Genomic DNA, 17288 nt, shown 5'->3' on the forward strand with positions numbered 1-17288 from the left:
TAGGCTTTTACTTCTAGCCACTCTAAGATACTGGAGTGAAGGAAATATCAATATAATGATTCAGCAATCATACTCATTTGTTAAATCCTACCTTCTCTATATAACTCTACTATCACCTATGATCTTTCTCCTATTCTTTAGGGGTATTTGGGCTATGCCCATTCTAATTTTTTCATGTTGGAAGGAGCTTTCAATAATATGGGATAGAGCGATGGAACTAGTCGATGTTCTGGAGAGGCTAGTCCTCCGTGTTTCAGGATTTATGTGGTCCAGGGGCCCATCTGGAGGTTGTAGGTTTCTGGAAAGTTACTCTAGTGCATGGAACCTTTGTAGAATCTTATATAATGCCCGAGGTGTTCTTTAGGATTGGCTCGAATGGTTTTGGTTGGGGTTTGGCAAGCTATGATAGGTAGCAATATCTAATTGCAGCCAACTCTTATTTTTTGTGTGTGAATAATGTCATTATAAAATATATTTTAAGCTCTTATTCTAATTTTTTGTTGCTATATTATAGAAGTATAAATACTTTTGGTATACTGACCTTAAATTCTGTAGCCATGTTAAATTCACTTAATAGTTCAAGTGGTTGTTTTGTAGATATCTTAAAATTTTCTGTTCATATAATGTACAAATAAAACCCGGCTTTTCTTCTTCCATTTCTCTTTCAAAAATATTTTCTTCCTTTTTGCTTTTTCTTTAAATTTTTGTTGTTCTTCCTATCACACCACTTAAGACTATAAAATTGACTAGAAATAGTGAGAGAAGACATCCTTGTCTTTTCCAAATCATGAAGACAAGTATTCAATATTTCACCATTAAGTATGGCACTAAATGTTAGAATGGAGAAGTTCTCTTCTATACCTAGATTGCTGAATATTTAATCATAAATGGATATTGAATATTGTCAAATACTATGCAGCAAATGAGCTGATTGTACTTCCTTTGAATGATTCATTCTTCATTTTGCAATGTGTTGAATACATTGATTGATTTTCAATTGTTGAACGAGGCTTTCATTCCTTGGCTTTTTATCATAATTGATTATCCTTTATATATTATTTAATTCAATTTGCTAATTTTTTTTTTTTACTCTTTTGTTTTTTTGGCATGGTCAGGCTCTGGGTATCAAACCCGGGTCTCTGGCAAAGAACATGAAGATATTTGTGTCCCATGTGAATGCTCACTAGAGGGTGAGTTCAGCAGAGGAAGGTTTTAATAATCAAGTGGATAAGATGACCCATCCTGTGGATACAAGTCATCCTCTTTCCTCAGCCACTTCTGCCATTGCCCAATGGGCTCATGACCAAAGTGGTTTTATAGTAATAGGGATGGAAGTTATGTATGGACTCAGCAATGGATTACCACTCACCAAGGCCTGCCTTGCTATAGCCATAGCTGAGTGCTCAATCTGCCAGCAGCAGAGACCCTTACTCAGTCCCTGATATAGCACCACTCCCTGAGATCAGCCTGCTACCTGGTGGCAGGTTGATTACATTGGACCACTTCCATCATGGAAGGGGCAGCAATTTGTTCTAACTGGAATAGACACTTACTCCACATATGGGTTTGCCTTCCCTGCACACAATGCTTCTGCAGAAACTACCATCTGTGGATTTACAAAATGCCTTATATACTGTCATGGTAGTCCATACAGCATTGCTTCTGATCAAGGAACCCACAGCAAATGAAGTGTGGTAATGGGCACATGCTCATGGAATTCTCCAGTCTTACCATGTTCCCCACCATCCAGAGGCAGCTGAGTTGTTAGAATGGTGGAATGGCCTTTTGAAGACCCAATTATAGTGCCCAGTTTGGTGGCAATACCTTGCAGGGCTGGGGAATTGTTCTCTAGGAGGCTGTGATTGCCTCTGACAACCTTGAATCAGTGTCCAGTGTATGGTGCTATTTCTCCCATAGCCAAGATTCGTGGGTACAGGAATCAAGGGGTGGAAATGGGAGTGGCACCATTCATTATCACCCATAGTGATCCACTAGGAAAAGTTTTGCTTCCTGTCTCTGAAAACTTAAGCTCTTCCGGTCTATAGATTTTGGTTCCAAAAGTAGAAGTGTTCCTACCAGGAGACACAATAATGATTCCACTGAACTGAAAGTTAAGACTGCCACTTGGCCGCTTACTCTGGATATTGGTTTGTCTGGCTGACTTGTTAGGGCATATCTAGCACATCTTATATTGTTCCTAGATATAGCCTTAAATCTTGAGACATGGACCTTACTTCCAGTATATGATTCCAAAGGGTTTAAGGGAAAGTCTTGAAGGGACAGGGTATAAATTTAACCAACACTCTAACTTTGCAGGATTTCAACTTCAAATTCTGTTTTTCCAGCCATCTGGCTGCTAGTAAAATTTCTTCTGAGCTTTTTCAGTCTCTTAGCTTTTGTTTTCCCCTAGGATCTTTCAGTTTTCATTTTTTGCAGATACAGTTCATGAGTCAATCAAGGATATAAGGAAAGCTGAATGCATGTTTGTGAATTCCTTCTTTCTTAGGTTTGTCCACTCAATTTCCATCCATTCTGACAGCCTTGAATCTGACCTTTTACTCTCCTCAGTCCAATAAGACTGTTGCTTTCTGCTTGAATTCTAACCTTTCCTGTGCTCTGCAAACTGGGGAAGGCCCTCAGGGGAAAGATAGATAAATGTGGATCTTGTTCAGAAAGGTTTGTTTTTTCAAAAGTCGTATAATTTCTGCTTGTTTTTGTTTGCTCTCCAGGGGCCTTCAATTAGTCAGTTTTCTTTTTTATTGAGAAATCTTCACACACATACATTCTATACATGGTGTACAATTGATGGCTTACAATATCATCACATAGTTGTGCATTCATTACCATGATCATTTTTTAGAATATTTGCATCACTCTAGAAGAAGAAATAAAAAGAAAAAAGGAAAAACTCATACATACCATACACTTTACCCCTCCTTTTCATTGACACTAGTGTCTGCATCTACCCAGTTTATTTTACCCTTTGTCCCCCCTATTATTTATTTATTTATTTATTTTTAGCCATATTTTTTACTCATCTGTCCATACTCTGAATATAAGGAGCATCAGACACAAGGTTTTCACAATCACACAGTCACATTGCAAACATTATATCTTTATCCTATTGTCTTCAAGAATCTAGGCTACTGGAACACAGCTCAACAGTCTCAGGTACATCCTTCCAGCCACTTCGATACACCATAAACTGAAAAGGGATATCTATATAATGCATTAGAATAACCTTTCAACTGTTTGAAATCTCTCACGACTGAAACTTTATTTTGTATCATTTCTCTCTTCCTTCTTTTGGTCAAGAAATCTTTCTCAATTTCATGGTGCCAGGTCCTGGCTTATCCCAGGAGTTCTGTTTCACATTGCCAGGGAGATTTACATCTCTGGGAGTGATGCCCCACATAGGAGGGAGAGCGGTGAGTTCAACTACTGAGGTGGCTTAGAGAGAGAGGCCACATCTGAGAGACAAAAAGGGGTCTCTGGGGGTGACTCTTGGGCCTAATTTTAAGTAGGCTTAGCCTATCTTTGCAGGAATAAGTTTCATAGGAAAGAACCCCAAGATCAAGGGCTCAGCCTACTGATTCAGTTGTCCCCACTGCTTGTGAGAATATCAAAAATTTTCCAAATAGGGAAGTTGACTATTTCCTCCTTTCTTATCATTCCCCCAACAGGACTTTGCAAGTACTTCTTTATTCACTGCCCAAATCACTCTGGGATTTATCAGGGCATCACACTAATCTGTTCAAACCAAGAGATTTCATGCTCTATTCAAGATTCCTTGTACTTATGGTGTTCAACTAAACTGTCCATACAAGTTAAGTTAGGAAATGCACTACACAAAATATAAATTTTATGCCAAATAAACATCACTCTCTTTAGTCTCACACAGAAGTTGAAGTTTTAAAATGTGGATATACCTAGTCTTCTGATATACCTTAGTCCTATCCAGATCAGCTTCATTCATATCTGACTTGATGTCTGATCACTTTTTCAACTTTTTAAACAGTTCCTGTATGGAATTTCATATAGGACTTTCATAGCTTCAGAGCTCTACCTCTGAGTCTCAGGTATCATATATACACCTAAAGTTTTAGGGAAAGATCATGTTACATACAAACAGCCCAGTATCTCAGAATTTAGAACAGTTACATCTCCTGATATATATGACCACCGTAAGAGTTTACAATCTAGGACCCTTTACAATAACCCCCAACCTGATAACCAATGCTCTTGACTTTAGTTCACCAAATTTTTATATTATAGTTAGTCCATATGATTGAAGTGTGATGATATTTGTCTTTTTGTTTTTGACATTTAATTCCACATACAGCTCTTAAGGTTCATTCGCCTAGCTGCATGCTTTACAACTTTATTTCTTCTTGCAGGCACTTAGTAGTCCATTGTATGTATACACCATTCGATTAGTTTTTGTTGTTTTCTTTTTTAATATTTTGACCAGAGTCATAATTATTATCAGTGGAAGAGTTATTCAAGCTATTCTTCTGTTACCTTTCCAAAAATACAACCAATATCTTCTTTTCAAGGGCATGTGATAATAATGCTTAAATAACCAACTCCTGGTATCCTGCCAGGCAAACTTACACCAGCCAGGTGTTCCATGCTCTGTGAAGTGCAACAAACTGCCAGGCCTCCAGTTGGAGTCTTTGAAAAACATGAGAAATGCTAGCTTAGGTGAAATATATGGATTTTAAATAGAGGCTGAACAATCTTGCCTTTACTGTAAAGAAAGCCATTTAAATACTCTTGCCACAGTGATTCTGTCATTTATTGCATAGTGTATATTTATAAGAATTTACTCATTTTATTGCTTGGTAATAATCTTTTAGGTGTGCAATAAACCCTTTCAACTGTAATGAGATAAAAGTACATGTTTAATGAAAAATTACATACTAAATTTCCATTTCTCAGGGAAGTTGATGGTAAAGAAGTAAGTTGTTCATGTATATTTAACATCTAACATGGGCCATTTTAATAGCAGAAATAGTGAAAAACGAACATGCAAATCTTCTAAAGAAGTACCAACATCTAGCTCAAAGGTTAGTGATTATATTGAGCATTTAGCACATCTATTTGAACACAATAGCTTAACACATCTTGCAAAGGATACTTTGTGAAGCATAAATTTTCAATGAGATCAAATGACTGTTCTTCAAATTAATTTAACTCATTTTTAGTTTCAGGTTTTTTATGCATATAAAAATAAAATTTACTGAAATAAAACTTTTGACAATAGTTAAACAAAGCCAATTTTATATTGCTATCAACAGAGACCTCAAATAGATAGTCAGCTAATTATAAGAATAGTTTGGTCTTTTTCAACCAATTTATAAATTCAAAGTAAAATTCTTTATAGGTACCTGCTTTCAAATGAGCACTCAACCAGGTTCTGAAAGCTATTGCAATTTCAGTTATGAAGTTCAACATTAAAAATAAAATCATACATTTTATAGAGATAAATCAAACACAAATTTTGAAAGACGGTAGCATTATAACAAAAAGCTTTCTTAGTTAAATGAAGAAAGCTATTGAACAAAAATATACTTGGAATTTGTCATGACACACACATAATTCAAAACTATATCCAGTATTGTTTGCTATTCTGTCAACTGAAGTGAACTAGTAGCTATGCAAATTTATAAGAATTTTTATATATACACAGGATACTTGAATTACACAATTTTTGTACTAGGCTGATCTTGAAGCTAAAATAAATACTTCAGCATGGTACTATAGGCTTTCTCTTTTTTCTGCCTATTATCTAATGGATTTTAAGATATTTGAGAATCTAGGAAGCTTTTCCTAAAGTGGTATTAAACATTTGGTATATGAGTCCCGTACATTTCAGCAGCTTTTGTTCAAAATCATTTAAAAGTCTTTAATAAAAAACTCAATAAATGAGGTACCAAAATACTTTGGCTTTTGAAGTTTATATTGAACTGCAATTATTGAAAATAAAGCTTTCAGGAAGATATTAAAATTTATTGCTCAAAAGCAAGGGAGCAATTGAAAAAATAGAAAATAAGGGGTCAAATGCTATACAATATTATTATGAAATTCATAAGTTTGCTTTCCAAACTCTGTAGTGAAGAACCAGTTTTCTTTTCATTTTCAGTTCTTCATAAAATGAAACTTTCATAAGTCAATAAAAATAAATTACTGGAAAAATGAAATATAAAAAGAAAACATATAAAAATTCAAGCCCAAATTTTCTGTCATTTGCTTCAATGGACATAAAATTACATTTAATTAAATGTAATCAGAGCAATCATAGCAGAGGAAAAATTAGAAAAGAATTACATAAATTATACAAGTTGTTCATGGCAAGTGTGCATCATAGGTAACTAATATTTAGACATGCTATGAGACTCATAACTCTGTCATTCTGCAATCATTGCTAAACAAAAAATTATTATTGAAATAGTAAATTCTCATATTAAATACCTAAATGCATGCTTTGAATGAACACTATGTATATCAGTTTTTTAAAGTTTTAATATGATAACTGAGCTTGTTTCTTATTCGTTAATTTATCTAATCTAGGTCGGATAGACAGCAATACTATTCTCATGGATGTGGTATAAATGTAATTGGCTAAAGAAAGCAGACTGAATCAAAAGTATATTCAGCACTTGGAAGCAGATTTGACAGGACAATAGTTTGAAAGCTCAATGCAAATTATTTGCTTGCTTATTAAATTCTGTTTGTAAGCTGCCAACAAAGCCAATATGTAACAGCCAAGTCAGGGACACACAACATATTTAAGGTGGAGGATACCAGCTTCTCTAAAGTCCATCAGCCTGAGGGCCAACAGAAGGCAGGTACCTTTAATGAGAGATCTCAGGAGCCAATAGAAGTGACATCAGTGGAGGGTCTGCTTACTCGAACCAAAGGTGTTTGCTGGGGTGTGATGGCAAGGGTGATAGGGAAGTCTTGCAACACAGTCCAGGCTTTGGTGAGAGGAGTCAGAGTGATTAGGTGTCAGCCAGGCTCTACATGGTGTTCACCAAGTAATGTCTGCCATGGGTTTTTATGCACCAGAGCTCTAGTCATTAATATTTTTATCATGGGAGTGCTCCTCTGGCGGGCATAAGTCACTCCAGATCATATCCTCCTACAAATGCCTGGTTATCATTTGCTATAACAATATGTTTTTCTCAATTATTTACATTCTAATTGTAATTAACATGTTTGCAATATTTTGGGTATTCAAGATCATTAATAGCATTGCGATATATAATAAGAATTTCATATATATTTAAATTGTTCCTTTTTCTTATTCAGTTTTTATTAAAACATTAAAGAAACCAGTGTACCAAACATGTTGATGAGAATAGAAGAATTTTTTTTATTTCAGCAAGCTCATTATTAGTTTTTTAACTTTTATCTAAAATCAAGCAAGTGATATTATATTTTTAAGTTTGTTTAATATTTCATAAATAACTAGCTCTGACAATTTGTCCTATAAAGTTATTATTAAACTTATTATATATTTTAATGAAAGCAATGGATTTCCTATGAATGATCTCCATTCTTTGAAATTCATAAGGTGTTTAGTGATAAATTTTTGTGGAGGTACAGAATCATAATTATCACTTACTCAATTGATCACTGTTGTTTAATCAGAGAACATGTTATAATAATCTGTACAAACTTCTTCCAACCTCTTAACCTTAATCTTTGCCCCTAGATTTTATCTGCCATTGAAAAATGTATTACATTCTTTCATTGTATGGATGCAAGAAGATCATAAAAAATATCAGACAAATAAATAAGTATAGTGTCCAATTTACATCTTTAAAATCCTGGCACCACATTATTTTCTTATCTTACAGAAACATATTCTCAACAGAATTTTACCCCTTGATAACAATCCACCTCAATATGCAATAGCAGTTCTTTATGACTAGCTTCCACATTACCACCTGATAGAAATTATTCTTATTTTTAACCTCTGAGTAAAACTGGTACAAATCTTTTCTTTTCTCTGAAATTACTTTCAATGCCATCGTCTCCATTTGGCTTGCTACTAGTGTCACTTTCAAAGCAGGAATGATTTTCAAGTATAAAAGCAAAGTTTATATTGCCATCAGTTAATTAGGGTTAAAAAGAAATAGCACCCACTAGTAATCAAAACAAGTCAAATAAGCTACATAAGCATAGTAGTTTTTGAAACTCATTAAAGAGCTGAGGATAAAAAGAAACCTAAATAAGCCAAACTCCAGAAAATGACAAAGCCCTCAAAAGAGAGAAACGATCCACAGCTGCTGTCATATTTGACCAAAATAAAGATGGAGAGCACAATCTTCCACTGATAAAGGGAATAAGTAACTAGCCTAATGTTTAACCAACCTTTTAGAACTTTGTGTGAGCTGACATGACAGACCCCAGAGGAGCCAAAGATACAAAGGAAGACCACACCACATTCCAACTATTTCTCTCACATCTTAATTGAGTAATGGTGTGGTGCCCTGAAAATGGGGTAGGAAAGGAGAGTTAAGAATAATTACCCTAAGCACTTGATGTTTTCAGCTAGGGAAAAGTGGGGGAGGGGCTGCAAAGCACAGAGAAATCCCTCAGAGGCAATTTCCATCTCCACAGCCATTCTCTAGGCCAAGAATGGTGCAAAATGGAAGAAAACGATCACCCAAGGCACAGAGAGCAGAGGCCAGGACTGGAGGCTCCCTACCCATCCAGAAAACTGGCAACATGAATGTACAGCAGGGAGAGAACTCCCGGGTGCAGCAAGCTTGTGGCTTGGTTGCGAAACACAGCAGATACCTGGACACTTGCCAGTGCTCGGATTCCATGATACATTATCACTGTCGAATTTACTCAATAAATATTTGGATTTAATCACATGTCCACTCTTTCTGTTGCTTTTAGGATCTCTGGTTCAGAAGATCCACCTCTAGTTTCAGTGATTGATTTAAGAATGGACATAGGACTTCAGTCAAGATGGAACTGCTCCTAGCAACCATGTGGAAGCTGTCAAAAGACATGTTATCTCTTCTCATGAATGTGATGATTTGAGGGCTGGAGCTATGCAGCTACATTGTTACCATGAGGGAAGGGTATGTTTTGGAGAGCCAATGTATGGGGCCTAATGTGTAGCTGATTCCATTGAAGGTAGAGTAGGGAAGCACAACAAAATCAGATCCTTATAATGAAATTGTTTGAGGCACTAAATAAAACCTCAAATTAAAACAAAACTATATCTGTATTTTAAATTTATCTAAGCCAATGAATTCTCTTAGTAAGATGATTTTGGTTTGGATTCTCTTAAACCAAATCTGAGTTTCGATTTGTAATCATTTTTCTCTGCCTACACTCATTTCCCTCACCTTTAGTAGTACCTTTAGAATAGGTCAGCTTGTTGCAAGCAACCCCTGTTTGTTAAAGCCCCTTCCTGCTGCAGAGGGCAGGCCCCTGTTTACTTGGGCCATTCCCTGTTTGAAAAATCTCCCAGGCCCCAAGGACGGTCAATAGGTAGGATAAGAGTAGTACCTGTGAAGCCCCACCATCGCCCCATAACGGCTCATCTGCTTCTGTAAACTCAGCTTTGCAAACCTTCAGGGTCTGATCGCTGAAATTCATAAGGTGTTTAGTGATAAATTTTTGTGGAGGTACAGAATCATAATTATCACTTACTCAATTGATCACTGTTGTTTAATCAGAGAACATGTTATAATAATCTGTACAAACTTCAGCAGCCAATCATCTCCCTCGAGCATCACCATATTGGGAAAAAACATGTCCCAAAAGAACCATTTTGTCTATAAAATCTTGTGCAGCCCGGGTTCGGGGCTCAGACTTGGCTGAGCCGTATGACCATATATGAATAAAAACCTACTTCCTGAAACTTTGGGGCTTCCCCCCTCCCCTCCCCCCTCTCCCCCCGCCTCCCTCCCCCCTCTCCCCCAGCCTCCCTCCCCCCTCCCCGGTTTTATCCAGTTTCCAGGTAACGTTCGTGGAGGCTTGCAACATTGTCCCTGGTTTCACGCAACAAGCTGTTATCAAGATGTTTTAATTGTATCTTCAGTTTTAGAGGATATTTTTGCTGGACAAAATGAATTATTATGTATGTAGAACTACCAGGTTAAATGCTCCTAAGGAGACCTATTCCTTGAAATTCTGTAGGAGACCCTTTTCATGGTCAAGTCATACTATTTTGGACAGGACAATTTGTTTAATGGAGACATCACTTGAAGATTTCAGTGTGGTATCAGACTCCTTACAGACCAACAATTTTACAAATATTGTCTTGTAATTGACAAGATTTTGTGCTCTGACCTGGCCAACCCTTTACCCAAGCCTTTATAATAATCTTTGAAACCAGAACCAAAGGAAGGACTAAGGCCCATAGAATTAGCAGTAATAAAAATAAGATTCATTATACCTTGCAATATCTTTTGTAAAACTCCTAACCTACTTTAGGCAGGAGTTCAAGATCTCAGGGCAATTAATAGGATGATTATACCTCACCTTCCAGGAGTAGCAGATTCAAATACTATTCCTTCTTCTGCTACAACTCAAGGCCAGCTGTTTTATAGTTATGGAGTTTTGTTCTGCCTTTTTAAGTGTCCCCTTGGGTTTAGATAGTTAGTAATTGCTAGTGTTTATTTGACAGAACCAACACTATACTTGGAATGTCAGGGCCTGGGGCTCACTCAGACTCCATACTACTTTTCACAAATTCTTACTCAGGATTTCAAGGACCTCAAGTTCCACTGTAATTTTACCCTAATGCTCTCCAGTGAATTTTCTAACACTTTCTGACTGTTAATTCCAAAACAGTACACAGGGTATTAAGGAAAAAAATTGCTGTCTTCATTATTTTGACTATGTCCACTCAAGGAATGGCTAGTCTCACTGGCTATTGGAGGGAATGGATTCTCAAATTCCCTGATTTATTCTTCTATTTATGATCTTATAAATCCTCAGTGACAGAACTCTTCCCTTGGGGAACCCAAACTTGAACAGGCATTTTACAAATTAAAATGGCATCTTCAATATCCCTTGAGCTAGGTTTGCCTAATTCCCATCACCTTTTCTCTCTGTTTATTAATAAATTATCTAGTTAGATCCTTGGTGTTTTTACCAACTACATGGAAGCCACCAAGGATCTATAGTTTATTGTAGTCACTCTCTTGATCTAGAGGCAAAGGCTTATCCACATTGTCTCTGGCTATCATAGCTATATCCAAACTTTTAGAGGCTTTCACTGACAGGGTTTTGGGGTCTTCCTTTAACCTAGTGATCTCCATGTTGAATAATCTTTACTACTTATTGAAAAAACACAATTTTCCATAAGCCTACATCCTAGTCGGTATAGTTTCTTCCTTCTTCTTATTTTATCCTTCATTGTAATACTTCAAACCATGATACTATCCTTTCATTACCAGAAGAAGGAAGAAATGAATGACTATCATATCACATGATCCAACAACTCCTCATTTGATGAAAGCAGAAAGGAGAGACCCTGTTCTAAACCTAAATTGTTGTACATTGTTTTTGAGATATTGATATCATCTAGAGATTATGAAAGCAAAAAATCTCCAGAGAGTCTCTTGTGCTTGCTCTTCTGGCCTGGCTAGAGACTGGCCAGAAATGGGGGAGGGCCTGGAAGAGGGAGGAAGAGAGTAGGAAAAGCTACCCCATTGAAATGCAAGACTAAGACAATCACTCTTGCCAATTTTGCAATTGTAAGTAAAAAATGTCATATAACTTGCATAATATTTAGCGCAGAATCTCATCTATCTGGCATTGAAACTGAGCTTAAGAAATTGGTCAATAAAACTCAGGATGCTTATGTTGTACCAGATTCTTAATTTGAATAAAAGGTTTTCCACACATAGAATGGAGTAAAGAAATATTACATAGCATACAAAATATATCTAATTAGGCCACGGAGTAACACAAATATATACTGTTTTAAAAAAGAGGCAAATGAGGAAGCAAATTCTGAGAAGTTACAGGAACAAATTTATCTACTCATCAAACAGAGTCAAAATGGGAAAGTCAGCGAACCAGAGGAGAAAGTTGAGGACATTGTTGTGTGACCTGAAGCAAAGATGCAAGCCAAGTTACCCGAGGGATTGTGCTGGCAAGCCAGAACCACCAGTTGCTAATGACCTGATCCTAACCTGATCCAGTGAAAGCAAGCCTTCTGGCATCTAAAAGCCAGTCCTTAAGACCCCAATATTTACGAATGATGTCATCAACATGGTGGCATAAGACATCCTCTGGAAAAGTCTCCCCTCAGAATCAGCTAACAGAAGAACAGATCCCATTTGCTTATAACTCTGGACATGGACTCCAAAAATGCTGGATTGAAGAAAAAGAAAAATAATCTCCAAAACTAGGTAGAAAATTACCATCCTGAAATTGCTAATTTGGACTCCTTTGCCACACTCAGTCCCACATAGCATGGGAGTCAGGCAGAAGCAGCATGGCCTGGGGCCCTTCTGCCATGGATGCAGACTATAGTGCCACTTGCAGCAGCATGTTAGAACCCCATGTATATCCAGGCACGGGGACCCAAATCTGCAGAGACCCAGAAAGGAAGTCAAGCCATTGATATGTGCTGCATACCAAAGGACCTTTAGGGAGAGGGGAAAAAAGGAGACCAGGGCAGAACTGTGGGCAAGAGTTGTACACACTCAGTCCAGTTTCTGTTGGCTAAGCCACCTAAATGCAAAATGGACTTTCCAGATTGACCCACCTTTTTGGATTAACCCCATCTGGTTTCCCAGGGCAGGATATCCTATCATGGAAGAAACTGAAGGCAAAAATACCTCACAAAAAAAAAAAAAAAGAAAGAAAGAAAAGGAGAAAACTGAACTGTTATAAGACAGGACAGGCCCCAGAACTGAAAAATATAATGAAAATTGGGCACTGAGTGAAGGAGAGAATTTAAACAAATCACAAGAGCTAGGGAGAAAATTCTGCTTAAAAAGAAAAAGAGCAGGTCAAGATTCCCACAGAAGGAACAGAAAAATAAGCTTTCTCCTAAAGGTGAAACAATGGCATAAAAAGTACAATATTAAAAATTGTATCATATATTCAAGGCAAGAACCAGATGAAGACAAGCTGAGAAAATCTGAATATGGATTACTCTGAAGGTCCAGAGTAAATTGGGCCAAGAATCAAAAGCACAAAGCCAATCAACAAGATAATATCAGATAAGAGAGAAAAACTGACCTTCAGAGTTAATTCATCAAGATAATCAAATACCCAGATATCAACAAAAAGTTACAAGCTAAGCTAAAATTAAAGACCTGACTGCACATCTGGAGGAACTAGAAAAAGAATAGCAAACTACACCCATAGCTAGCAAAAAGAAAGAAATTAAAGAGATTAGAGGAAAAATAAACAAAATTGAGAATAAAAAAACATACAGAGCATTAACAAAAGCAAAACTTGACTCTTTGAAATGACAAATAAAATTGTCAAACCCTTACCTAGACTGAGGAAGAAAAAAAAAGAGAGAAGATACAAATAAATAAAACCATAAGTGAATACGGAGACATTACTATAGACCCCACAGAAATAAAAAGGATCATTAAGGTACTATAACCTGTATGTCAACAAATTAGACAACCAAGATAAAATGGACAAATTCCCAGAAACACATGAACAACCAACACTGACTTTAGAAGAAATAGAAGATCTCAACAGACAATTACTAGCAGAGAAATTGAATCAGTCATCAAAACCTCCCAAGAAAGAAAAGCTTAGTACCAGATGGCTTCATGGGTGAATTCCAGCAATAATTCTAGAATTAAAAAGAATCAGTACTAATCCACTCAAATTCTTACAAAAAAAATTGAAGAGAAGGGAACATGACCTAACTCATACTATGAAGCCAACATCACCCTAATACCAAAGTCAGATAAAGATACTACAAGAAAAGAAAATTATAGACCAGTTCTTTCGTGAACATAGATGCAAAAATCCTCAACAAAATACTTGCAAATTGAATCAAACAGCATGTATTAAAAGAATTACACACCATGATCAAGTGGGTTTTATCCCAGGTATACAGGGCTGGTTCAACATGAGAAAGTCAATTAATGTACTATATTTCATTAATGTAAAGAAGGGAAAAACTACATGACTATCTCTATTGCCTCAGAAAATACATTTGGCAAAATCCAGCCTCTTTTCTTGATAAAAGCACTTAGAAAAATAGGAATATAAGGAAACTTCCTCAACTTGGTAAAGGGCATATATGAAAAAACCCACAGTTAACATCAAACTCAATGGAGAAAGACCGAAAATATTTCTTCTAAAATCTGGAATAAGACAAGGATGCCCATTGTCACCACTGTTATTCAACACTGTACTGAAAGTTCTAGTCAGAACAGTTAGGCAAGAAAAAGAAATAAATGACATCCAAATTGGAAAGGAAAAAGTAAAACTTTCACTATACACAGATGACATGATCTTATATACAGGAAGTCCCCAAAATTCTACAACAAAGCTACTAAAGCTAATAAACAAATTCAGCAAAATGGCACAGTGTAAGATCAAGGCACAAGAATCAATAGTGTTTCTATACATCGTAATGCTCAATCTGAGTAAGAAATCAAGAAAAATTCCATTGACAATAGCAACTAAAACAATAAATTATTCAATCAGGGATGTAAAGGACTTGTACACAGAAACTAAAAACACAGTTGCTTAAAGAAATCAATGACAACCTAAATAAATCATAGGACATTCCATGTTCATGGATTGAAAGACTAAATATTGTTAAGATGTCAACTCTCAAAAAAATAATTTACAGATTCAACACAATCCCTTTAAAAATTCTAGCAGCCTACTTTTTAGAAATGGAAAATTCAATTATCAAACATATTTGGAAAGGTAAGGAGCTCCAGATAGTTAAAAACTTATTGAAAGAGAAGAACAAAATGGAGGATTCATATTTCTCTACTTTGAAGTTTATTACAAATCTACAATAGTCAAAGTGGCATGTTTCTGGCACAAGGATAGGTTCAGTGACCAACAGAATTGAGTTAAGAGTTCAGAAATAGTCCCTCCCATCTCTAGCCAACTGATTTTTTGACAAGACTGCCAAGTCCATTCAACTGGAAAAGAACAGTCTCCAACAAATGGTGCTGGAGAACAGAACATCTACATATAAAACAATGAAAGAGGATCCCTCTCTCATACCACATACAAAAATTAACTCAAAATGGATCAAAGACCTAAACATAAGAACTAGGACAACAAAACTCCTAGATAAAAATGTAGTGAAGCATTTTCAGGATCTTGTGTTAGGCAATGGTTTCTTAAATTTTACAATTAAAGCATAAGCAACAAGAGAAAAAATAAATAAATGCTGCATCCTTAAAATTAAAAACTTTTGTGCATCAAAGGATTTCATCATGAAAAAGAAAAGGCAGCTTACTTAATGGGAGAAAATATTTGGAAATCATGTATCTCATAAAGGTATAATATCCAGAATGCATAAAGAAATCCTACAACTCAGCAATAAAAAGAAAAACAACCCAAATAAAAATAGGCAAATTATCTGAGTACATTTTTCTCCAAAGAAGATATATAAATGGCTGAAAAGGACATGTCAAAATGCTCAACACTACTACCAGGAAAATACAAATCAACACTGTAATGAGATACCACTTCACACCTACTAGAATCACGACTATTTAAAAAACAGAAGACTACAAGTGTTAGAGAAGATGTGGAGAAATAGGAACACTCATTCATTGCTAGTGAGAATGTAAAATGGTGTAGCTGCAGCAATAGACAGTTTGGCCGTTCCTCAAGATGCTAAGCATTGAATTACCATATAACTTGGCAATTCCTTTATTAGATATATACCCAAAAGAACTGAAAGCAGGGGCTTTAACAGATATTTTCACACCGATGTTCACAGCAGCAATCTCTAAAACATGGAACCAACCCAAGTGTCCATAAACCAATAAGTGGATAAATAAAATGTGGTATATACATACAATGGAATATACATACAATGGTGATATTTCCAAATGTCAACATTGTGAGTGTGATTAACAGCACTGAATCATATATGCGAATGTGGATAAGAGGGGAAATTTTAGGTCATGTATATGTGACTACTATAAAAATTAAAAAATAAAACAGAATTATAAACATTGAATCCTATTGTAAATGATAGACTATACATATTAAAATAATCTGTCATAATTATAACAAATACACCACTCTAATGCAAGGTGTTAATACTAGGATGTTATACAAGGGAAAATACACTTAAAAGTAGACTATGACCTAGAGTTAATCATAAAATTTTAATATTTTTTCATCAGTTGTAACAAAGGTTCCACACTCATGCAAAATGTTAACAACAGGGAGGTATGTGGGAACACAGTAAGGGGTTAAATGGAAATGCTGTATTTTTTCGTGATTTTTCTGTAAACCTAAAACTTCTCTAATTAAAAAAAAAGTCAAAATGCTATATTGCTTCATAATGCTGCAACACTCTCTTCTAAAGAATGCATGAGACCTGGTAGTAACTTGAGACCTGGTAGTAACTTGAGAAAACGGTATTTTAAACCATTTGAATAATTTTTGGTGGTCTTGTATCATTGTTGATATGAAAATTGAAGAGCATTCCAGAATAAAATAATGACATCTGCTACAATCTAGCCCTGAAGAAACAAGTTTTGATTGAGGATAACTCTGGCAATCCATTATTATGCTACATAAGACAAGTCACTTAACTGTTAGACCTCAATTTTCTCATACGTAAAATGGAAATAATAATATTTCATTTGTCACTGAAAGGGTTATTGAAGGAAAATGATTAAATAATAAGTATGAAAATAATTGTAAAAACTGCAAATTATGACACAAAGTTGAGCAATTGTGACTGTGTATATGCATTAGATTTGTCACTGTTTTCAAGGGTTTACAATATCACCACACTTACCCACTCTATTTTTCCTATATGCATCCACCTTAATTTCCCTTATCAGAAAATTGAACCTACATAGTATGAATTGAAAATATTATTTAACTTCCTTATTTACTTTAATTTGAACCAGTGGTAGGAAGTAGGATTGGGGGTTCAGGGGTGTAGCATGGCAAAGCAATTCAATAAATGCCAACACTGAGAAACCAACTCATTTAAATGCTGTGAGGAGCTGTATGAATAAAAAACAATTCATTTAAAATGTAATTTTGCATGTGATTAATCTATCATCTGATCTGATTGCCTGTGGTATATTTTTATAATTATAAATTGA

The 17288-nt window shown here is 35.7% G+C and overlaps 1 long non-coding RNA gene across 1 annotated transcript in view; it reads left to right on the plus strand.

The window, feature by feature from the left end:
- The window catches only part of LOC143679396 (uncharacterized), a 68477-nt gene extending 59275 nt beyond the window's left edge, over nt 1-9202 (plus strand). The window contains exon 4 of the long non-coding RNA XR_013173716.1: nt 8917-9202. This is a non-coding gene — a long non-coding RNA (uncharacterized LOC143679396). The remainder of the gene's footprint in view (nt 1-8916) is intronic.
- The last annotated feature ends 8086 nt before the right edge of the window (nt 9203-17288 follow it).

Source organism: Tamandua tetradactyla, chromosome 4 (genome assembly GCF_023851605.1).
Source record: "Tamandua tetradactyla isolate mTamTet1 chromosome 4, mTamTet1.pri, whole genome shotgun sequence".
In the NCBI taxonomy this organism is placed as follows: Eukaryota; Metazoa; Chordata; class Mammalia; order Pilosa; family Myrmecophagidae; genus Tamandua; species Tamandua tetradactyla.